This window comes from Salmo salar, chromosome 15, assembly GCF_965601325.2.
Source record: "Salmo salar chromosome 15, fSalSal1, whole genome shotgun sequence".
NCBI lineage: Eukaryota > Metazoa > Chordata > Actinopteri > Salmoniformes > Salmonidae > Salmo > Salmo salar.
The window spans coordinates 94,961,963-94,985,381 of NC_138305.1; the positions used below are offsets into that span (position 1 = coordinate 94,961,963).

At 46.5% G+C, this 23,419-nt stretch overlaps 1 protein-coding gene and 1 non-coding gene across 2 annotated transcripts in view; one reads left to right on the forward strand and one right to left on the reverse strand.

Annotated features, from left to right (window-relative positions):
* Positions 1-23,419, forward strand: part of LOC106572560 (arf-GAP with coiled-coil, ANK repeat and PH domain-containing protein 3) — a 116,212-nt gene that overhangs the window by 27,443 nt on the left and 65,350 nt on the right. The gene's annotated exons all lie outside the window — the stretch shown is intronic.
* Positions 1,643-1,718, reverse strand: trnaa-cgc (transfer RNA alanine (anticodon CGC)). The gene has a single exon. It is a non-coding gene; the product is annotated as a tRNA-Ala (tRNA).

Genomic DNA, 23,419 nt, shown 5'->3' on the forward strand with positions numbered 1-23,419 from the left:
GTAGGTGTCTGCTATGACTTCCTTTGTGTCTGAAAAAAGTTGCTTTCAGAACAATTATTTTTGATTGAAAAAAAAAAAAGAATGTATGTGTGTGTGTATATATGTGTGTGTGTGTGTATTTGTTTTGCTCTCGACAAAAATACACAAATGTACCTCCATAGCATATAACAATTTACCTGTGAATAACCACACCTTCATCCAAACGTGCTATTGTATGCATAATTCTTGACGCACAACCGAAAATGCTGCCATATCCTGCCAGCACCCCCCTCCTATCACAGATCAGATTTGCCCAAACGACCAAGGGGTAGCTTGCTACTCAATGTAATAAGGTAATGACTTTTCAAATAAGTTACCTTACACGTTATGTTGGCTGACAATTTTTTGCTATGCTGTCCTTACGAACCACATAGCATATCATTACATCAGTATGTACCGGTATGTTAGCTAGCTACCAAACGTTAGTAGTTATACATCAAACTTGCCAGTATATTAACTATAGGCTAACTAACTACCCAACGTTTATTGACTTGATTATTCCCATGATTCTTAGCTTAGCTAAATGGTATAGTCGTTGTGCGTTCTCAATAGACATTCGGGTGCTTTAGTAAATTCGCTCTGGCTATCTATAGGCTGGACAATAGAACGAGTCAAAATTCACCCAAGGCTGAAAAACAGCTTAAGCTGGAACACTAGCACGAGCCCATATCAAATGAATTGAATCGAACGTTTGCAGAGCCTGTTTTGACTGGAGTGATGCTTAGAATTCCATTTCGCCTAAATGGCACACAAAAATGTATACTTTTTTATTTTACCACTACAATCTGTTCATCGGACGAAACTGGAAAAAACAACTTGTGTAGAAAGTAAACATTCGAACCTCGATGGTGTCAAACTGTGCTTATGTCTGCTTATTGAGAAAGTAGGGAAAAAAGAAAAACTTCTAACTATTTCTGGTCAAGCAATCGATGACAAATTAGTTCGCTGCCCAGACTTACATAATTACAAAGAGGAGATTCTCCTGATTTAAAATGGTGCCCGACCTGAAAAATATCAAAATATACACAGTGAGATATTTGGCGAAATAGACCGGCATGCCTCTCCATAGGAAAACAATGGGGGGAGCTCAGCGTTCCAAGGGAAAAAAACATTTTGGGGCTAGCATTTAATGACAGCCTAGCTACTTGCCCAGGCTTCCATAATTAGAAAGAGGAGATTCTCATGATTTAAAATGGCATCCGACTTGAAAAAAATCTAAATATACACATTGCGAGATATTTGGCAAAATAGACAAACATGCCTATGTAACAGTGTAGGTTCCGTCCCTCTCTTCACCCCAACCCGGGCTCGAACCAGGGACCCTTGCACACATCAACAACTGACACCCCACGAAGCATCGTTACCCATCACGCCACAAAAGCCGCAGCCCTTTCAACGCAAGGGGAAACCCTACTTCAAGTCTCAGAGCGAGTGACGTCACCAATTGAAACGCTATTAGCGCGCACCACCGCTAACTAACTAGCCATTTCACATCGGTTACACCTATATTTACATTTTAGTCATTTAGCAGACGCTCTTATCCAGAGCAACTTACAGTACAGTAGTGAATGCATACATTTCATACACTTTTTTTTCTCCGTACTGGTCCCCCGTGGGAATTGAACCCACAACCCTGGCGTTGCGAACACCATGCTCTACCAACTGAGCCACACGGGACCTGGGATATATTTCCCCCAATTTTTTTGTTGTTTACATTTTAACTATAAAACAATATGAGCAGGTCTCATTGCCAACAATAGCGAAGCAGGCATTGTGACGTTGAACAATAAACTGGGAATAGAACGTTCGGAAGGCGAGTTGGTGCCACAGTGCTCAATAGAACTAATAGGAGCTGGCAGGGTGAAAAATGCACTAAAATAAGACCTGTTTTTTCACGATTACTTCAAAACGACGGCAAGCAGCTGGAAAATATGGTCATATTATGAAACCGGGCTCCACTGCGGATGCAATTAACTCGTTTTTATCAGAAAAGAACGTTGTTAAAAATGTCATGTTTCCAGCCTACTTTCTACACGGATTTCAGAGCACTCTCGTCTGTGTACCAGAGCGCAGAATAATTAATTTACGAGCGCTCAACCCCCGTTGAATATGGCCGGTGTCAGTAAACGTTGGCAAAGCATAATTAAATTGTTTCCAGCAGCACAGTTACAGTCACCAAGACTCTGGTTAACATGAAACCTGCCTTACCAGCTCTGCTAGGGCGAGTAAAATGGTCAGAGTGGTCACATTTGTGTCTGGAAGTAGCTAGCAAGCTAGCCAATGTTAGCTTGGGTGCTTTACTGCTGTTGTGAGGCCAGAACGCTCAAATCAACCCTACTCCTCGGCCTGAACATCTAGTGTGCACTCCGTGAGCGAAAAGGTCTGAATTTACAAACTGACGATCTGACAACGCTCTGAATTTATGAGCATCACGTTGTACAGCGCCATATTTTCTGTTCCATCGTAATGGAAATCCAGAGGGTTTTTAATTTTTCACGGAATAGAAACACCATAATATTAATCAAATTAATTAAGCAAGTACAAGTCAAAAGTTTGGACACACCTACCCATTCTAGGATTTTTCTTTATTTTGACTATTTTCTACATTGTAGAATAATAGTGAACACATCACAACTATGAAATAACACCAGTCTCCCGCGTTCCCTGCATTCTATAGTACAGACATGGCCTGCTCTCCCTTATGTAAAGAATTAGGCACTTTCCCATGTTTACTACAGTATGTATTGTAGACTGCACAGTAGCCTAATAAACAAATAAACACATTTTGTTAGTCCTACTCACGTTAGGTCTGCGTATGCATAAATGGGGATCTTATAGGGTTATTGTGGAATTTTGCTGTTATTGTTTCCCAATCTTGTATTTCAAGCATTTTCTTGTCCCTTGAAAACTGTCATGTAAAAATCTTAATTTCCATTCAGTAAGAACTTGGAAATGATAATCTACTATAATAATGGATGGCTCTTTGTAAGGACAGCTCTCTGATGCACAGAAGCCCAGTCTTTTGTCTATGTGAGCCACATCTCCAACTTCGAAGACAGGAAAGAGCTGAATGCTTCACACGTTTGGTATGTCTTTCTAGTGCGAGCCAAGCTGCATGTTTAGCCCACAAAAATGCTGGGAAGATTTCCAGTCCCAGGCCAACTCCGCTTCAGCCTCCGCAGTCAGCATTGACTGAACATCATGGTGGGTGTTTAGGAAGGGATATCAGTCACTGGGGTAAATCCTGTCAGAATTTTACTGAAATGTTTTCACCGATATGCCAGGTTTAGGATATAGGAGCAGCTCAGATACTGTACCAGACAGACCGGACAGATCTGTAGTTCACCCAGACCATTCACCCAGAAAGAGAGAGAGCTTGTGTCTGTGGGTCTCATTGTCTCCCTCTCCACAATGGATCATTGTCTAGGGCCCTTTCTCAAAGCCAACATTTTTGCTTCTCACTCTCCGGCTCTCTGCCTGGCTCGTCACTCGGGGGGGGGGGGTGTGTGTGTGTGTGTGTGTGTGTGTGTGTGTGTGTGTGTGTGTGTGGTGTGTGTGTGTGTGTGTGTGTGTGTGTGTGTGTGTGTGTGTGTGTGTGTGTGTGTGTGTGTGTGTGCGCTCTACACTCTCCCCCATATCTTTCATTGACATTTTTGCTCGTTGGAGTCATGTTGGACCACCCTGTGTTAATATAAACCTGCTCCACCAGCCGAGACATATCCTGGCCCATAGCTTTCCTACCTCCTTTCCCTCCTCTGTGGTTGATCAACATCCCACCCTCGTAGTTGTACTTCCAATGACAGTGTGACGTGTGTGAGACATTGTCTTGTATGCACGTCTCCAGCCGTTCTAGATTTCTGCAGAAAAAAAATCATGCCTCATTCTGAAACAAGAAAAAAACTGTGGTGTCTGCCAGTGAGACTAACCATACTGTACTGTAACATGCTTATTTTAGTGCTTTTTGATAGCTGAGGAAATACTTCACAACTACTAGGCCTACATGCTGAGAGAGGCTTCTTAATGGCCCATGTGTGTAATGACACAAAGCGATGTGCTGAAAGGGTTAACCTTTCCCATTTCCTCTACATGACAGCCTTTGTTGCTGAGCTCTGCACTCTGTCTGAAGGGTCTGTGGGTTGTGACCTAATTGCATGAACCCAACAGTGACTAGGGAGTGGGGTTAGCAGGACTAGCTGCATAATGCATAGCTTATTACCCAGCAGCTGACGCATATAATGATAGCCAATTATAAGGACCTCGGTTTCATTGATTATACAGTAAGGGTTCAGCATAATGAGATTACATTTATGGATCCCTTATCAGTCAGTGTTGGAGGTTATGTCAGGGCAATGGAAGTATTCTTTTTTTTAAATGTAAATTGCAGGGATGTTTCCATCTGCTGTGTTTCTGTGTTTCTCCTGCTAATCAGACAACAGGCACACCAGGTTTACATTTTTTTTTTTTTGAAAAGCTGATAAATACAATTTTACTCTGGCCAATTGTCCAGGAGAAGAAAAAATCCCATTGCGAAAAAATCTTTTTAGCCTATTCATTGATGGAAATACGTTTGACTGGACATGCTTATCGGTCTATTAGGTCATTTGAATAATTCAGTGGAATTAAATTGGCGCGTGTGTACACAGTATATTCATTACGTATCTTATTTATCACACTCGTACGTCGTAGATACAGAGCCTTTGAGCGGAACATCTGTCAGACAGCGCAAGAGCTGCAGCATCTCAAACAGCACACATAGGCAACAGAAGGCAGTCTTCATCAGTGCGTCACACACCACTTTGTAGCCTAGCCAAAATCAGACCATATCTGTGGAGGCAATTATTTTATATCAACTTTCTTACATTTTTCAGTAGCCAAAATCACAATCAAAGTCATATTAGCAACTCATGCGAGTTGTTGCATATTAGATCTCCCTTCTTTCTACATTTCTAACGGATATTTTCATGAAACTGCTCGCATCTGCAGTGTCCTTTTGACAACGGTGCTTTTCGGCTAATTGCGTTATGGAACGAACATTCGCGCGTAGCCTACTGCCTTGTGTGCATTGCTGCGCTTATAATGTGAAGAATGTGAATAGTTTATCAACATTTTAAGATAAACGTTCTGATCTGTTGCATCAGAGAAAGGTATGTAGCCTAGGCCTACTGGCTGTATGAATTTGGGATCTATCATCCCACAACTGTCCCTGAGTCTGTTTTGGAATAGGCTATTTCTTTCTCGACAAGCTGACCAATATAATAGGTAAACTTTTATTCTATGGGGGATCGTAGATTGACAGGCTAGTGAGTTTACTGTTTGTTACTCATCTTGTCGGCTGAGGAAAAGTACATTTAGACAGTTATTCTAACATCTTCAAAGTGCCCATCAGAATTTGGTAAAGACCATACATCATTGCATCCTCGACTTGCATGTTCCGTTAATATGAATGGGTTCGGTAAATTTCTCAAATGTCCGGCAACACATTTTCCTAATGGAAATCCTGACGCACTCACACGTCTGTAATCAGTAAAACTGGCCCTGACTAATGACGATGACAGCACACTACACTAATTGGTCATCTGGTTGGTTGTTAATATGGAGTCGTTGAGCAGTCTTGCCATTGGCTGAGATGTATGGGAAGATATTGTACTGTGTTCTTGTTGAGATGAGAATATGACATCTTTTCATGATTCAGTTACAGGCTGTTTCCTGATGATTCACACTGTATTAAGTCTGTAATAAGGAGCCATTTGGAAAACCATTTCCATTTCCTCACACCATGTAATATCCTGTAATATTAGATAGTGAGTGGTAACAGGATGGACACAGTCTCCCATAGTCAGCACCACCACCATCCCCTGTGGAATTTCGAACATGACTTCACCACCACTTTCACACAATACCAAGGTCATGGGGATAGTACTATGAACTCTTGGTGCACACTGACTGTTCACATTCGTTGTTTGAGAGGTGCTGTGTTCCACTCCAACTACCAAGGAAACATATTGTTGACAGGATGTTCAGGAGAGTGAGTGAGCAACACGTAGCTAGCCTGGTCCCAGATCTGTGTTTGGTCAACTATCAGGGTCATTTGTCACACAAAACATTATGAAAATTCATGACCATAGGAGTTGGCAAGACCGCACAAACAGATCTGGAACCAGGCTAAGCCTAACCAGGCTAGCCCTTGGAACCACCACCAGAATCAGTCAGGCAGGCTTATGAATCAATAAGTAAGCATGCCATATTTCCCCCCCAAAGCATTATAGTAAGTGGATCCATTATGCATGCTTGAGTGTATGTCATCAGTTATTAGCCGATAATCCTGTAAATCTCCAGGGGCCTGGTGTCCAGTGGAGGGGGCAGAGGACGGACTGGACAGGTGGCTGGCGAGAGCATGTTAGAGAAATTAGGGTTGTTGTGATTTACAACCATTAGCTTAATCCATGCAGATCTGATCTGTCAGTTACTCTACAGGAAGAAGACCACAGTGTCCCTGTAGAATTCCATATGTGTTGCTGTACGTGGACAAGCTCAAAAGGTAGCTGGGGAGGTCAAGCATACAATATATTGTCAAGGCAGGTTTGTATTCAATCTTGCTGCCACTCCCCCCCCCCCCCCACACACACACACACATACACACACAAAAAAACTGAGACACTTAAGATCAGAGTGACACATTACAACATCAGATCATCCGAGAAACCTCCAGGGTAACTAGCTATCTGGTAATCCTCTCCACCCGCTACCTCTGCCACCGCTGTTGAACAACATCCTAGAGGAAACACTGAAAGGGAACGCTTCAAAGTTGCAGTGTAATTTCCTTGGTCTGAGGTGTTTTCCCTTTCTAGTGATTCTATTTCTATGTCCTCAACACCTCCTCTGGCCTTCTCCTGCCCAACTGAGGCCTTAGCCAAAGGCTTATCATCGCATATGCCCTCCAGCCACACGGCCTCAAATCCCAGCAGATTCCCAGATAAGCCCTGGTGCTTTGGTGCTGTCCTCCCTGCCAAGCACTCCCCAGTGTTTAGTTCCCTCACTGAGATTGACACCTCAGTGTTAACAGCCAAATCCCTCAGGGACGAGGGAAGAATGGCTGCCTATCAGGTTATCCAAACAGTTCAGTCTCAGAAAAGATGCCATTAAAAGTAACAATAGAACAATAACAATTACCAGTGTCGAATGCAGGAAGAGATGTGGCGTTTCGTAATGAGTAAAGACTTGAAAAGGCTGGAGGTTTTGTGGGTCAGAATGGATTTTTGGCAAGAGGGATTTTAGTGTATTTTCTCCCAAGTGCCGAATGAAAGCAGTATTATACAGACATCTGCATGAAAGCTGCCCCCAAGTTACAGCTTTGAAATATTAGCGGAAAAGGCTGACACGGAAAGCACATTCTCAGAGATTCAGCTTGGATAAGAGAACAAAACGTTGTCTTTTCATAAGAGCATTTTCAATAGAAAATGGAGGTTAGGCATGGGACATTTCGGTTGAGATTTTAAACGATATTTCAGTATAATTATAGTTTTTGACAGATTATTGTAGCACTGCATCAATCATTCAATGTTAATGCTTTACTGTGTTACTGCTGTAACTGCACAGGTCATTTGACCCATAAATCTCTGTCAGACATTTTCTCTGTCTGAACGGTGCAAAAATGAGATGATCCAGATGTTTTGCCTATTTGTATGGCTTACAGTGCCCTCAGCTAGGTTAAAGTTAGCCATGATGTTACTTTCATTATTCAGGCATCGCAAAATCTCTAATAGGGGAACGAATGACTTGACAATGTCAGAAAAAGCAGTGAAGTAGCCTCTGTGTAAAGAGCCTCTGTGTAAAGAGCCCCTGTGTAAAGAGCCCCTGTGTAAAGAGCCTCTGTGTAAAGAGCCCCTGTGTAAAGAGCCTCTGTGTAAAGAGCCCCTGTGTAAAGAGCCCCTGTGTAAAGAGCCCCTGTGTAAAGAGCCTCTGTGTAAAGAGCCCCTGTGTAAAGAGCCCCTGTGTAAAGAGCCCCTGTGTAAAGAGCCCCTGTGTAAAGAGCCCCTGTGTAAAGAGCCCCTGTGTAAAGAGCCTCTGTGTAAAGAGCCCCTGTGTAAAGAGCCCCTGTGTAAAGAGCCCCTGTGTAAAGAGCCTCTGTGTAAAGAGCCTCTGTGTAAAGAGCCCCTGTGTAAAGAGCCTCTGTGTAAAGAGCCCCTGTGTAAAGAGCCTCTGTGTAAAGAGCCTCTGTGTAAAGAGCCCCTGTGTAAAGAGCCCCTGTGTAAAGAGCCTCTGTGTAAAGAGCCTCTGTGTAAAGAGCCCCTGTGTAAAGAGCCCCTGTGTAAAGAGCCTCTGTGTAAAGAGCCCCTGTGTAAAGAGCCTCTGTGTAAAGAGCCCCTGTGTAAAGAGCCTCTGTGTAAAGAGCCTCTGTGTAAAGAGCCTCTGTGTAAAGAGCCCCTGTGTAAAGAGCCCCTGTGTAAAGAGCCTCTGTGTAAAGAGCCCCTGTGTAAAGAGCCTCTGTGTAAAGAGCCTCTGTGTAAAGAGCCTCTGTGTAAAGAGCCTCTGTGTAAAGAGCCCCTGTGTAAAGAGCCTCTGTGTAAAGAGCCCCTGTGTAAAGAGCCTCTGTGTAAAGAGCCCCTGTGTAAAGAGCCCCTGTGTAAAGAGCCTCTGTGTAAAGAGCCCCTGTGTAAAGAGCCCCTGTGTAAAGAGCCCCTGTGTAAAGAGCCCCTGTGTAAAGAGCCCCTGTGTAAAGAGCCCCTGTGTAAAGAGCCCCTGTGTAAAGAGCCCCTGTGTAAAGAGCCCCTGTGTAAAGAGCCCCTGTGTAAAGAGCCTCTGTGTAAAGAGCCCTGTGTAAAGAGCCTCTGTGTAAAGAGCCCTCCCTGTGTAAAGAGCCCCTGTGTAAAGAGCCCCTGTGTAAAGAGCCTCTGTGTAAAGAGCCTCTGTGTAAAGAGCCCCTGTGTAAAGAGCCTCTGTGTAAAGAGCCTCTGTGTAAAGAGCCCCTGTGTAAAGAGCCTCTGTGTAAAGAGCCTCTGTGTAAAGAGCCTCTGTGTAAAGAGCCTCTGTGTAAAGAGCCTCTGTGTAAAGAGCCCCTGTGTAAAGAGCCTCTGTGTAAAGAGCCTCTGTGTAAAGAGCCTCTGTGTAAAGAGCCTCTGTGTAAAGAGCCTCTGTGTAAAGAGCCCCTGTGTAAAGAGCCCCTGTGTAAAGAGCCTCTGTGTAAAGAGCCCCTGTGTAAAGAGCCCCTGTGTAAAGAGCCCCTGTGTAAAGAGCCTCTGTGTAAAGAGCCCCTGTGTAAAGAGCCCCTGTGTAAAGAGCCTCTGTGTAAAGAGCCTCTGTGTAAAGAGCCTCTGTGTAAAGAGCCCCTGTGTAAAGAGCCTCTGTGTAAAGAGCCTCTGTGTAAAGAGCCCCTGTGTAAAGAGCCCCTGTGTAAAGAGCCTCTGTGTAAAGAGCCTCTGTGTAAAGAGCCTCTGTGTAAAGAGCCTCTGTGTAAAGAGCCTCTGTGTAAAGAGCCCCTGTGTAAAGAGCCCCTGTGTAAAGAGCCCCTGTGTAAAGAGCCTCTGTGTAAAGAGCCTCTGTGTAAAGAGCCTCTGTGTAAAGAGCCTCTGTGTAAAGCTCAAACTCAATCTTTTGATTTCGGTGAAAAGGATCAGCCTTTTTTTCTGACTCTTCCTATTTCGTTGACATACTAAGATGGAGTTTTATGATATTATTGACAATTTAGTGCTTTCATGTGTTGTACTACAATAAATCTTCATAAAAATGGTGAATATGTTCCCTCTCTGAACAAAGGCTTGTGTCTGCAGTCTTGGTGGTCATGTGCTGGACCAGGAAGTCAAGACAGACATTCTGAAAAGAGAGGGAACTGTAGCCTCCCTGCACTGTTGCCGCTCATAACAACAGTGCTCTGTCTCTCGGACATGCTCAGTGGGTGTGTGGAGACATACAGGATGGCTCTGTGGTCTTTGGCAGCCTCGCCCCAGTCACCTAGCCAATCCATCTCATGAAGGTTTGTGTATTCCGAGCCCTCCGTATGATCAGGCAGGCCAGGGGCAGCTGCTCTCTCCCCTGGGGTCAGGACACCCTCTCAGGTTCACACCCGGGTCACAGCAACAGTGACACTGTGACTAATTACACAATTAAGTGCCAGGGATTTATTAGCTATAGTTCTCCATATTAATGTAGGAGTTCATTGATTGGTGTGTAATTGATAGTTATCGTTATCGATTCATGCTAACTGATAATTTGCGTTGTGCATTGATAATATGTTAGTGTTGCTTACATTTCCCAGCTGAAAGGAAGTTGCCATTTTAGATGTGCAACTTTTGACACAGAAATGCAATCTGTCACCGCGGCTTTCAGACTGAGTGAAACGTTTTAGCTCGGAGTTGCTTCGATAGCAGCTTTTACCCTCAAGTAGAAAAGTGTTGCTTTAGAGCAGAGATGGGAGGTAGAACATTCCTTCAGTGATAGCCATGTGAAGACCTCAGATGCAGATGCTTCACAGGATAATGGACTGCATGAAAAGGGCAATCAGGAGCCTGTCAGTGTGTGTTTTCTGAAGTACATCCCCATGCCAAGCAGAAAGTCACTGGGTTGATTTATTAGTCTGGGCTCTGGGTGCTTAGACGATTGATTTAAAGACCTCTCTGCATTGAGGATTTACTGTTGATGCTAACAGCATAGCCATCCTACACGCTGGTTCAAAGCTGAACTCAACGCTTGTAGTTGTTTTTTTATTTAAGGTTTGGCTAAAGGCTAAATGTCACTGTTCTTAGATTTTCATATATATGAACAATGATAGGCAGCTGTGGCAGCAGTGTGGCAGTAAGACTAGGAACAGAACAGCATTCTCATGGAGCAGAGGTGGCTTACTTGGTTTGAATGTCTCAGCTGAAGAATGTTTCTCTGTTCTCTCTATGGGCATATTGAGAAGATGGGATGCATGTGGTCAGATTTAAATGAAAAATAGCTCCTCAGCTCCAGCTCTGGGACTGCCTGGCTGCCTGTGAAATGTTGGTTGTTGTTGAGCGCTGCCAGAGTTAACGTCTCTCTTTCACCCAGGGAGAAACAGAAAGTATGTGCACGCCACATGCTGTTCAAGGCTCAGCAAGATACCTAGGCTTCCATGTGGTGCTGCAGAGTTCCATGTGTTACTGTGTAACAGTTTTCTGGCTAATGGCATCCGGAGGACCTTGTTATGGTTTAAAAAAGGAGGGAAACAGGAGGTGGCTTCTTATCCAATAGGACAGTGCTAAATCCTTATAGGACAGTGCTAAATCCTTATAGGACAGTGCTAAATCCTTATAGGACAGTGCTAAATCCTTATAGGACAGTGCTAAATCCTTACAGGGCAGTGCTAAATCCTTATAGGACAGTGCTAAATCCTTATAGGACAGTGCTAAATCCTTATAGGACAGTGCTAAATCCTTATAGGACAGTGCTAAATCCTTACAGGGCAGTGCTAAATCCTTACAGGGCAGTGCTAAATCCTTACAGGACAGTGCTAAATCCTTATAGGACAGTGCTAAATCCTTATAGGACAGTGCTAAATCCTTACAGGGCAGTGCTAAATCCTTACAGGGCAGTGCTAAATCCTTACAGGGCAGTGCTAAATCCTTATAGGACAGTCCTAAATCCTTACAGGACAGTGCTAGCCTATACCCTGTGTCCTCTCTGTCACCCTTTAAATTTCACTCAACAGTATCAGACTTTCTTGACTATTGCTTTTGGCAGTGTGAGCACGAGCTCATTATTTTACCTCAAATACAGTATATTTTCTGGATGTCAGCCAGGCCTCCCCAGGGCTCCTGAGTGGCGCATCTCAGTGCAAGAGGTTCACTACAGACACCCTGGGCCGGCTGTATCATAACCGGCCGTGCCAGGCTACATGGGTACGGGAGAGGTAACACTGGGCTGATGCCAGGCTACATGGGTACGGGAGAGGTAACGCTGGGCTGATGCCAGGCTACATGGGAACACTGGGCTGATGCCAGGCTACATGTGTACGGGAGAGGTAACACTGGGCTGATGCCAGGCTACATGGGTACGGGAGAGGTAACGCTGGGCTGATGCCAGGCTACATGGGTACGGGAGAGGTAACGCTGGGCTGATGCCAGGCTACATGGGTACGGGAGAGGGAACGCTGGGCTGATGCCAGGCTACATGGGTATGGGAGAGGTAACACTGGGCTGATGCCAGGCTACATGGGTACGGGAGAGGTAACACTGGGCTGATTCCAGGCTACATGTGTACGGGAGAGATAACACTGGGCTGATGCCAGGCTACATGGGTACGGGAGAGGTAACACTGGGCTGATTCCAGGCTACATGTGTACGGGAGAGGTAACACTGGGCTGATTCCAGGCTACATGGGTACGGGAGAGGGAACGCTGGGCTGATGCCAGGCTACATGGGTACGGGAGAGGTAACGTTGGGCTGATGCCAGGCTACATGGGTATGGGAGAGGTAACGTTGGGCTGATGCCAGGCTACATGGGTACGGGAGAGGTAACGTTGGGCTGATGCCAGGCTACATGGGTACGGGAGAGGGAACGCTGGGCTGATGCCAGGCTACATGGGTACGGGAGAGGTAACGTTGGGCTGATGCCAGGCTACATGGGTATGGGAGAGGTAACGTTGGGCTGATGCCAGGCTACATGGGTATGGGAGAGGTAACGTTGGGCTGATGCCAGGCTACATGGGTACGGGAGAGGGAACGCTGGGCTGATGCCAGGCTATATGGGTACGGGAGAGGGAACGCTGGGCTGATGCCAGGCTACATGGGTACGGGAGAGGGAACGCTGGGCTGATGCCAGGCTACATGGGTACGGGAGAGGGAACGCTGGGCTGATGCCAGGCTACATGGGTACGGGAGAGGTAACGCTGGGCTGATGCCAGGCTACATGGGAACGCTGGGCTGATGCCAAGCCACATGGGTACGGGAGAGGTAACGCTGGGCTGATGCCAGGTTACATGGGTACGGGAGAGGGAACGCTGGGCTGATGCCAGGCTACATGGGTACGGGAGAGGTAACGCTGGGGGGCGTAGCGGTGAGGCAGTGATGGGAGAGGAGAAGGTGCAGAAGGAACATGGTCAGAAGTTCATCTTCGGCAGGAAGGAGGGTTGGTTGTCTCAGTCAGACAGGCCAGCCAGCGCTTTGCCCAGTGGAGTGGTAGCCATGATATCTACAGTAAACCGCTGTTGATTTAGGAGAGGTCAGTGTGCAGTCAGGCGAGGAAAACATACCAGGAGCCAAGAAAACAAACCCTCGTCTTTACACTCCTCATCCTCTTTCCTCCAGCCGTCCATCTCAATCCAGACAACATTCTGGATTAGGGAGGTTGTGGAAAGGACTCATCCTTAGCCAACCAGACCACTTCTAATTCCAGTTCCAGAGATGAGATATCACTGTTTAGAGCTTCTCTGTCAGGCCAAAGTGAGCCCAGCTGGTCTCTTCATGCAAATAAGCTACACATCCCAGTGCATATCTATGGGGAGTCTGTGTGGGGGAAAATACAACACATGCTGTGTTGTTTTCACACTTAACATTCAGGTTTGGTAGACTGACTGCTTGCTGGCTCTAATCTGTCAGTCTCGATAGGTGTGCCAACTGCCAAATTCTGCCCAGGCACCTGTGCTAGCTAGGCACACTGGCCATAGATTGCCGGCTGGGCATGACAACTTTGGTGGCATGCCTGGCCTCTGGAAGACAGGGAGACCAGACGCTGTTGGTAGAGGATGGCTGTGCTGCTTGTCTCCCGGCCATTACATTAATCCACCGACTTAGTGCCAATGGTAGAATGTGGGACGGAGTATATTGTTTGTGTGGACTCAAACTGAGCATCATTTCTCACTGTTATGCAATCTGCTCTCATATGATGCAGTCTGACCAAGAGATCCAAACACGTTTTATTGCAGGGTTGTATTGGGTTTTATTGCAGGGTTGTATTGGGTTTTATTGCAGGGTTGTATTGGGTTTTATTGCAGGGTTGTATTGGGTTTTATTGCAGGGTTGTATTGGGTTTTATTGCAGGGTTGTATTGGGTTTTATTGCAGGGTTGTATTGGGTTTTATTGCAGGGTTGTATTGGGTTTTATTGCAGGGTTGTATTGGGTTTTATTGCAGGGTTGTATTGGGTTTTATTGCAGGGTTGTATTGGGTTTTATTGCAGGGTTGTATTGGGTTTTATTGCAGGGTTGTATTGGGTTTAATTGCAGGGTTGTTTTGGGCTTTTAAACAGAGTTTATACTCTTGTAGGGTTTCAACATTCTGTGTCTCATAGCTGAGGGTAGAGGGGTGAATGGGGCGTGTGTTCTGTGTCTCATAGCTGAGGGTAGAGGGGTGAATGGGGTGTGTGTTCTGTGTCTCATAGCTGGGGGGTAGAGGGGTGAATGGGGCATGTGTTCTGTGTCTCATAGCTGAGGGTAGAGGGGTGAATGGGGTGTGTGTTCTGTGTCTCATAGCTGAGGGTAGAGGGGTGAATGGGGCGTGTGTTCTGTGTCTCATAGCTGGGGGGTAGAGGGGTGAATGGGGCGTGTGTTCTGTGTCTCTTAGCTGAGGGTAGAGGGGGGAATGGGGTGTGTGTTCTGTGTCTCTTAGCTGAGGGTAGAGGGGGGAATGGGGTGTGTGTTCTGTGTCTCTTAGCTGAGGGTAGAGGGGGGAATGGGGTGTGTGTTCTGTGTCTCTTAGCTGAGGGTAGAGGGGTGAATGGGGTGTGTGTTCTGTGTCTCTTAGCTGAGGGTAGAGGGGTGAATGGGGTGTGTGTTCTGTGTCTCATAGCTGAGGGAAGAGGGGGGAATGGGGTGTGTGTTCTGTGTCTCTTAGCTGAGGGAAGAGGGGGGAATGGGGTGTGTGTTTGGTGTCTCTTAGCTGAGGGTAGAGGGGTGAATGGGGCATGTGTTCTGTGTCTCATAGCTGAGGGTAGAGGGGTGAATGGGGTGTGTGTTCTGTGTCTCATAGCTGAGGGTAGAGGGGTGAATGGGGTGTGTGTTCTGTGTCTCATAGCTGAGGGTAGAGGGGTGAATGGGGCGTGTGTTCTGTGTCTCATAGCTGAGGGTAGAGGGGTGAATGGGGTGTGTGTTCTGTGTCTCATAGCTGGGGGGTAGAGGGGTGAATGGGGCGTGTGTTCTGTGTCTCATAGCTGAGGGTAGAGGGGTGAATGGGGTGTGTGTTCTGTGTCTCATAGCTGAGGGTAGAGGGGTGAATGGGGTGTGTGTTCTGTGTCTCATAGCTGAGGGTAGAGGGGGGAATGGGGTGTGTGTTCTGTGTCTCTTAGCTGAGGGTAGAGGGGTGAATGGGGTGTGTGTTCTGTGTCTCTTAGCTGAGGGTAGAGGGGTGAATGGGGTGTGTGTTCTGTGTCTCATAGCTGAGGGAAGAGGGGGGAATGGGGTGTGTGTTTGGTGTCTCTTAGCTGAGGGAAGAGGGGGGAATGGGGTGTGTGTTCTGTGTCTCATAGTGGAGGGTAGAGGGGTGAATGGGGTGTGTGTTCTGTGTCTCATAGCTGAGGGTAGAGGGGTGAATGGGGCGTGTGTTCTGTGTCTCATAGCTGAGGGTAGAGGGGTGAATGGGGCGTGTGTTCTGTGTCTCATAGCTGAGGGGTGAATGGGGTGTGTGTTCTGTGTCTCATAGCTGAGGGTAGAGGGGTGAATGGGGCGTGTGTTCTGTGTCTCATAGCTGAGGGGTGAATGGGGCGTGTGTTCTCTGTCTCATAGCTGAGGGTAGAGGGGTGAATGGGGCGTGTGTTCTGTGTCTCATAGCTGAGGGTAGAGGGGTGAATGGGGTGTGTGTTCTGTGTCTCATAGCTGAGGGTAGAGGGGTGAATGGGGCGTGTGTTCTGTGTCTCATAGCTGAGGGTAGAGGGGTGAATGGGGCGTGTGTTCTGTGTCTCATAGCTGAGGGTAGAGGGGTGAATGGGGCGTGTGTTCTGTGTCTCATAGCTGAGGGTAGAGGGGGGAATGGGGTGTGAGTTCTGTGTCTCATAGCTGAGGGTAGAGGGGTGAATGGGGCGTGTGTTCTGTGTCTCATAGCTGAGGGGTGAATGGGGCGTGTGTTCTGTGTCTCATAGCTGAGGGTAGAGGGGTGAATGGGGCGTGTGTTCTGTGTCTCATAGCTGAGGGGTGAATGGGGCGTGTGTTCTGTGTCTCATAGTGGAGGGTAGAGGGGTGAATGGGGCGTGTGTTCTGTGTCTCATAGCTGAGGGGTGAATGGGGTGTGTGTTCTGTGTCTCATAGCTGAGGGTAGAGGGGTGAATGGGGCGTGTGTTCTGTGTCTCATAGCTGAGGGTAGAGGGGTGAATGGGGCGTGTGTTCTGTGTCTCATAGCTGAGGGTAGAGGGGTGAATGGGGCGTGTGTTCTGTGTCTCATAGCTGAGGGTAGAGGGGTGAATGGGGCGTGTGTTCTGTGTCTCATAGCTGAGGGTAGAGGGGTGAATGGGGCGTGTGTTCTGTGTCTCATAGCTGAGGGTAGAGGGGTGAATGGGGCGTGTGTTCTGTGTCTCATAGTGGAGGGTAGAGGGGTGAATGGGGCGTGTGTTCTGTGTCTCATAGCTGAGGGGTGAATGGGGCGTGTGTTCTGTGTCTCATAGCTGAGGGTAGAGGGGTGAATGGGGTGTGTGTTCTGTGTCTCATAGCTGAGGGTAGAGGGGTGAATGGGGCGTGTGTTCTGTGTCTCATAGCTGAGGGTAGAGGGGTGAATGGGGCGTGTGTTCTGTGTCTCATAGCTGAGGGGTGAATGGGGCGTGTGTTCTGTGTCTCATAGCTGAGGGTAGAGGGGTGAATGGGGTGTGTGTTCTGTGTCTCATAGCTGAGGGTAGAGGGGTGAATGGGGCGTGTGTTCTGTGTCTCATAGCTGAGGGGTGAATGGGGCGTGTGTTCTGTGTCTCATAGCTGAGGGTAGAGGGGTGAATGGGGCGTGTGTTCTGTGTCTCATAGCTGAGGGGTGAATGGGGCGTGTGTTCTGTGTCTCATAGCTGAGGGTAGAGGGGTGAATGGGGCGTGTGTTCTGTGTCTCATAGCTGAGGGGTGAATGGGGCGTGTGTTTTGGAGTGTTGCAGAATGTGGAGAACCGTTACGGATTCCCAGGCAGGCGTCCTCATAACTCTGCTCTCCTGTCAGTGAGCCTCCAACCCTCTCCTTGTCCTGATAGAGGAGAGGAGCCATATGCCTGGCCTGTACTCAAGGCTCAATCGCCGTGTGTGTGTGTGTGTGTGTGTGTGTGTGTGTGTGTGTGGTGTGTGTGTGTGTGTGTGTGTGTGTGTGTGTGTGTGTGTGTGTGTGTGTGTGTGTGTGTGTGTGTGTGTGTGTGTGTGTGTGTGTGTGTGTGTGTGTGTGCGGAGGAGCAGGGTCAGGTAGCAGAAAAGGCTGTCATTGTCACTTTAGTCAGAGCTTCTCTCTGAGAGGCCTTGGAGGCTGGCTGAGGGTTGTCATGCAGCCTGGGTGGGACACAGTGAGCGTGGCAGGAAGTAAAGGAATAGTCTAGATCCTTTTGTTATCTTGATCCTGTTACACCTTGTTGGAGGCCTAATGCTCATTTCTCAGCCAAGGGGATGAGAATTATTCCTCCATTTTGTTGCAGACTTTTCCGTGTCGATTTAGCTATTTGATTTCAATTTCATTTTCTGATTACCTGTTCCCCATTGGCCAGACTACATTTTGCTAAGCAATGGACCAACTTGTTGTCCATCTCAGCAGTGTCTAGTTTCCAACCTGAAAACTACTAGACAGCCAGTATAATCAGACAGCTAAGCCCCAGGAAGGAAGTAGTGTAATGGAGACCATGGAGTTCACTCCATTCAAACTGCTCAATGAGTTGGTGGGCTAAAGGTTGGAGTAAGGGGTGTGTGTGTGAGACGGATACCACAAGCCATCTTAGCCATGTGATTTAAATATTGCAGTTAGGGCTTGGGTTACGTGTTACATGCAAGGACATTAATACATCAGATGACAACAGCATGCTGTCTCCCAGTGGTGTGTAATCCAAGCATAAATGAGTAATTATTTCTGTGCAGACGTGTCGGGTCTACGAGGCCATTAGTGCAGATGTGTGTTTAGGAACGTCTGAGGGAAATGGAGCAGCAGCAGGACACTCTCATCTCGTCTAGTACACTGAGGTGAGAAATGTTTTACAGTGGGATTGTAGTGCAGCACTCTCATCTCGTCTAGTACACTGAGGTGAGAAATGTTTTACAGTGGGATTTTAGTGCAGCACTCTCATCTCGTCTAGTACACTGAAGTGAGAAATGTTTTACAGTGGGATTTTAGTGCAGCACTCTCATCTCGTCTAGTACACTGAAGTGAGAAATGTTTTACAGTGGGATTTTAGTGCAGCACTCTCATCTCGTCTAGTACACTGAGGTGAGAAATGTTTTACAGTGGGATTTTAGTGCAGCACACTCAGAAAAGAAAACAGTGCAGACTTTAAGAGGTAGTAATATAAAGCTTGAAGAGCGAAATGAGAGCTCCACAACTTGAGGGGTTTGGAAGATTGAAAACACACTGAAGAAGCACATGTTGGGGGGAAGGCCACTATTTTGTCTGCTCTGAAAATAGGTTAGAATGTATTTGTTTTAGAAGGGCATAGTTGGGGGCACCTGTCTGACCCGGCATCACACAGTGGCTAAGCAGAGGTCTGGGCAGGGCATGGTGTATTAGGAGACAAGCAACAGTAACACTTTATTTGGATAGTCCATCTGTAAATGCTCTACAGGCTATCAGTAACATTTCAACTAACCCTAGATAAATAAAATAACCCTGGATGCAACTTATAGGGCAAGCTTGCTGCTCAGCAGAGCAATCTTCTAGGCCAAGACACATCCCCTCACCAATTTATTTGACCAGGTAAGTTGACTGAGAACACATTCTCATTTACAGCAACAACCTGGGGAACAGTTACAGGAATGAGCCAATTGGAAGCTGGGGATGATAGTATGAGGAACAGCTTGGGAATTTAGCCAGGGCACCAGGGTTAACACCCCTGCTTTTACAATAACTGCCATGTGACCACAGAGAGTCAGGACACCCATTAAACAGCCCATCCAAAAGACAGCACCCTACAAAGTGTACCCAATCACTGCGATATGTTTTTAGACCAGAGGAAAGAGTGCCTCCTACTGGCCCTCCAACACCACTTCCAGCAGCATCTGGTCTCCCATCCAGGGAACAACCAGGACCAACCCTGCTTAGCTTCAGAAGTAAGCCAGCAGTGGGATGCAGGGTGGTATGCTGCTGGCCATACACAAGGACCTCAATTAGAGAACTAAAACAATCAATATACCAACAAAATGCTGTCATACCCCAGACAGGAAGTGCCTTTGTCACAATAGGGCCCTCTCAGACAGATCAGGGACCTCCTCCCCTCTGTCCCCTCAAACCACTCTCCTACTGACTGACGGTAGACACCCCCGTCAGATAATGTCACCCTAATATTACCCAATCTAAATGATCATTTTAAGAAATATCGAAGGAAAATGTAATTGAACGGCTTAGTGGGCCCCCTGTATAAATCATTAATTGAAGTTGAGATGAAAGAAACTGGGCAGTGGGCAGCATAAAAGTGTTCTCACTCACGGTTGATATCAAACAGTCCAGTGATTACAAAGGATCACTTGAAGCTAATGCTCTGTTCAGTTTCGCAGCTGTTCTCTCTCATTTGTATGCTGGGCTGTCTGGGGGTGTTTTGATATCGTCCACTGGTTGATTTGGTCCCACGCTGGGGGGGGTTTGGCTACCGGTAGGTTGGTGCGTCTCAGCTGGCGATTGGTCTGGTTGTGTCTCTGTGGTTCAATCAGTGTTCAGGGGTCAGTAGCTCAGTTCCTGGTCCTGGTCCTGTTCCTCTCCTCTCCTCTGCAGCCCACCAGCTCATTACTCACACAGGGCAGGTCAGGCCACCAGGTACCAGTCCACCAGGTACCAGTCCACCAGGTACCAGTCCACCAGGTACCAGTCCACCAGGTACCAGTCCACCAGGTACCAGTCCACCAGGTACCAGTCCACCAGGCAGCTCTGCACCAGGCAAAGCTGTTCCTGCCCCTCCCAACTCTCAGGGGCCTCTGGGTCAGCTGTCAGTCCTCTCCTCTCCTCCATCAAGTCTGTCAGTCTGGCCCTGCCTGCTTACTGATGACAATGATGGAGCTGAAGACTACATTTTGAAGTTTGGTTGTGTATGGGTGTGTGCTTAGGCATATGTGTTTTGGAGTGGCAGGTAGCCTAGTGGTTAGTGTTGGGCCAGTAACCAAAAGGTTGCTAGATCAAATCCCTGAGCTGAACAAGGCAGTTAACCCACTGTTCCTAGGCAGTCATTGTAAATAAGAACTTGTTCTTAACTGACTTGCCTAGTTAAATAAAAATATAGGCTAAATACATCTAATACAACTCCTGCCAACAACCTCAACTCTCTCCAGGGCAGCTGTCATGTGAATCCAGTTAGGATGAGAAGTGGCCCATGAAAGAATTAAAGAAAAACATAGGTTATTTGGCATCACCTCAGCCAGTATGCCAACAGCAGCTCTTACTCAGCCCAACTTCATATTTGTTATCTATGTTTTTCTTTTAGCACACACACACATACACACACACACACACACAGCTCCAGATCTAGAATGTTCCATGTAAAAAAAAAAAAAACACTCCCATACCTCCAGCACAACAACATATCTGTCCAAAAACACTCCCATACCTCCAGCACAACAATCCATCTGTCCAAACATGTTAGTGACTAGCTGGCGCTGCATTCATGTCTGGTGTGACTTCATTCTAGGGCTGACCCCTTTTAGTCGACTGGTCGATTGTTTGGTCCATAGGCTGTTGGTCGACCAAGATGTTTTTAGTCGATCAGTAGCAAATATATTTTAAAAAATGATGGCACACGAGACACCTGTCTGATTCACGCCTGTTTGAGTGGACTAATCCATTGCGGAGGCCTGTCTGAGTGGACTAATCCATTGCGGAGGCCTGTCTGAGTGGACTAATCCATTGCGGAGGCCTGTCTGAGTGGACTAATCCATTGCGGAGGCCTGTCTGAGTGGACTAATCCATTGCGGAGGCCTGTCTGAGTGGACTAATCCATTGCGGAGGCCTGTCTGAGTGGACTAATCCATTGCGGAGGCCTGTCTGAGTGGACTAATCCATTGCGGAGGCCTGTTTGAGTGGACTAATCCATTGCGGAGGCCTGTCTGAGTGGACTAATCCATTGCGGAGGCCTGTCTGAGTGGACTAATCCATTGCGGAGGCCTGTCTGGAGTGGACTAATCCATTGCGGAGGCCTGTCTGAGTGGACTAATCCATTGCGGAGGCCTGTCTGAGTGGACTAATCCATTGCGGAGGCCTGTCTGGAGTGGACTAATCCATTGCGGAGGCCTGTCTGGAGTGGACTAATCCATTGCGGAGGCCTGTCTGAGTGGACTAATCCATTGCGGAGGCCGCAGGGATGGCACACCAGTATCACCAGCGGTACATTTACCTTTAATTACCATCATTTCTAATCTACAATGTTTGTTTAGTTATGGTCATTTCTGTTAATGCATTAAATATATTATTATTACAGTCTTACCATTGTCATTGCAGCAGTTGGCTCGTTGTGAGAAATTTTTACGGTTTATTTCATTCCATTTACGAGTTGTCAATTTATTAATTGTCTTTTGTTTGGAGCACTCCTGTCAATCTTGAGTAAGAACATGCACCTGATTACGCATATAGAAGTAGGAGTAGTCTACCTGGCCTGCGCGCAAATGTAGGCCTGCCTATAAATGTGCCCATTTGGTGATCTGATACTATTTCTGATTGTCTCAACTCACCATCACTACGGAACTTCTCAAAGTATTTTTTCTTCTCCTCAAAAAGCAATTAAACGAAGTCTGTTTTTACATCCATTGAGAATGACAATAGTTCCTCAACATAGCATATTTAAAAAATCTTTACAGCTCTCTACGTTTCGATAACAACTCATCATGAAAGGGGGAAAACTGTCATGCTCTGATCCGGTGGAAACGTCATAAAATAGACCTACCTGATCACTTCTTATCCCTTGAGCAAAATAGCCTACAGCTGAGCTCACTGCCACTGGAAAGTCCGAGGGACAGAATATTTGATGCAACATTGTAAGTTTGACCAAGTTAATACAATAGTTGATACAACGTTTCCAGTTCCTTGCCATCTGGCCATGTGTAGCCAATCGGATTCATGGGATATTTTCTACCTGCGGTCTGTAATGTTTTTATTTGTTGGCTTTATGTAGGCTGTTTTTACATAATGGCAATAGAAGTTACTTTCAGATTTGGATCATTTTCATTTAGAATTTTGACTAACAACATGACATTGATTTTGAGATATGAAGAGTTTATTATAAATGAAATGAAACTGAAAATCCTAACTGGCACGCAGATCAGTAGAAATGGTAGGATAACTTCGCACTCCAAATGGAAAAGGTTGCCGACTGTTGGTGTAGCGTATTACCGGCAACTTCAGGAGCGTAACGGCAGAATCTGCGAAGGCCAGCAGCAACGGAAGGTGGAGGATCAGGAACAGGTTTTTTTCTTCTGGTTGGGCTCCCGAGTGGCGCAGCGCTCTAAGGCACTGCATCTCAGTGCAAGAGGCGTCACTACAGTCTCTGGTTTGATTCCAGGCTGTATCACATCCGGCCGTGATTGGGAGTCCCATATGGCGGTGCACAATTGGCCCAACATCGGCCGGGGTAGGCCGTCATTGTAAATAAGAATTTGTTCTTAACCTCTCTTGGGTAGGGGGCAGTATTTTGACGTCCGGATGAAAAGCGTGCCCAAAGTAAACTGCCTGTTACTCAGGCCCAGAAGCTAGGATATGCATATAATTGGTTAGAAAACACTCTAAAGTTTCTAGAACTGTTTAAATTATGTCTGTGAGTATAACAGAACTGATATGGCAGGCGAAACCCCGAGGACAACCCATCCCCCCCCCCCCCCCCAAAAAAGAAATCGGCCTACCCCTATTTTCAATAGCTATCACTTTTATTATAAGGCCAGGTCCTCCCAGATTGCAGTTCCTAGGGCTTCCACTAGATGTCAACAGTCTTTATAAAGAGTTTCAGGCTGGTTTTTGGAAAAATGAGCCCGAAATTGTAGTTTTTCTAGGTGGCTCCCATTTTGGCTGTAGTGTTTCCAAGTGTGTGGAAGAGAGTGCATTCTTAGGTATTTTTCTCCAGTAAAGACAATAACGATTCTCTGTCTTAAATTTTATCGTTTATTTTAGAGGTCGACCGATTATGATTTTTCAACACCGATACCGATTATTGGATGGCAAAAAAAAAACCGATGCCGATTAATCGGCCGATTATATGTTTTTTTTATAATGACAATTACAACAATGCTGAATGAACACTTATTTTAACTTAATATAATACATCAATAAAATCAATTTAGCCTCAAATAAATAATGAAACATGTTCAATTTG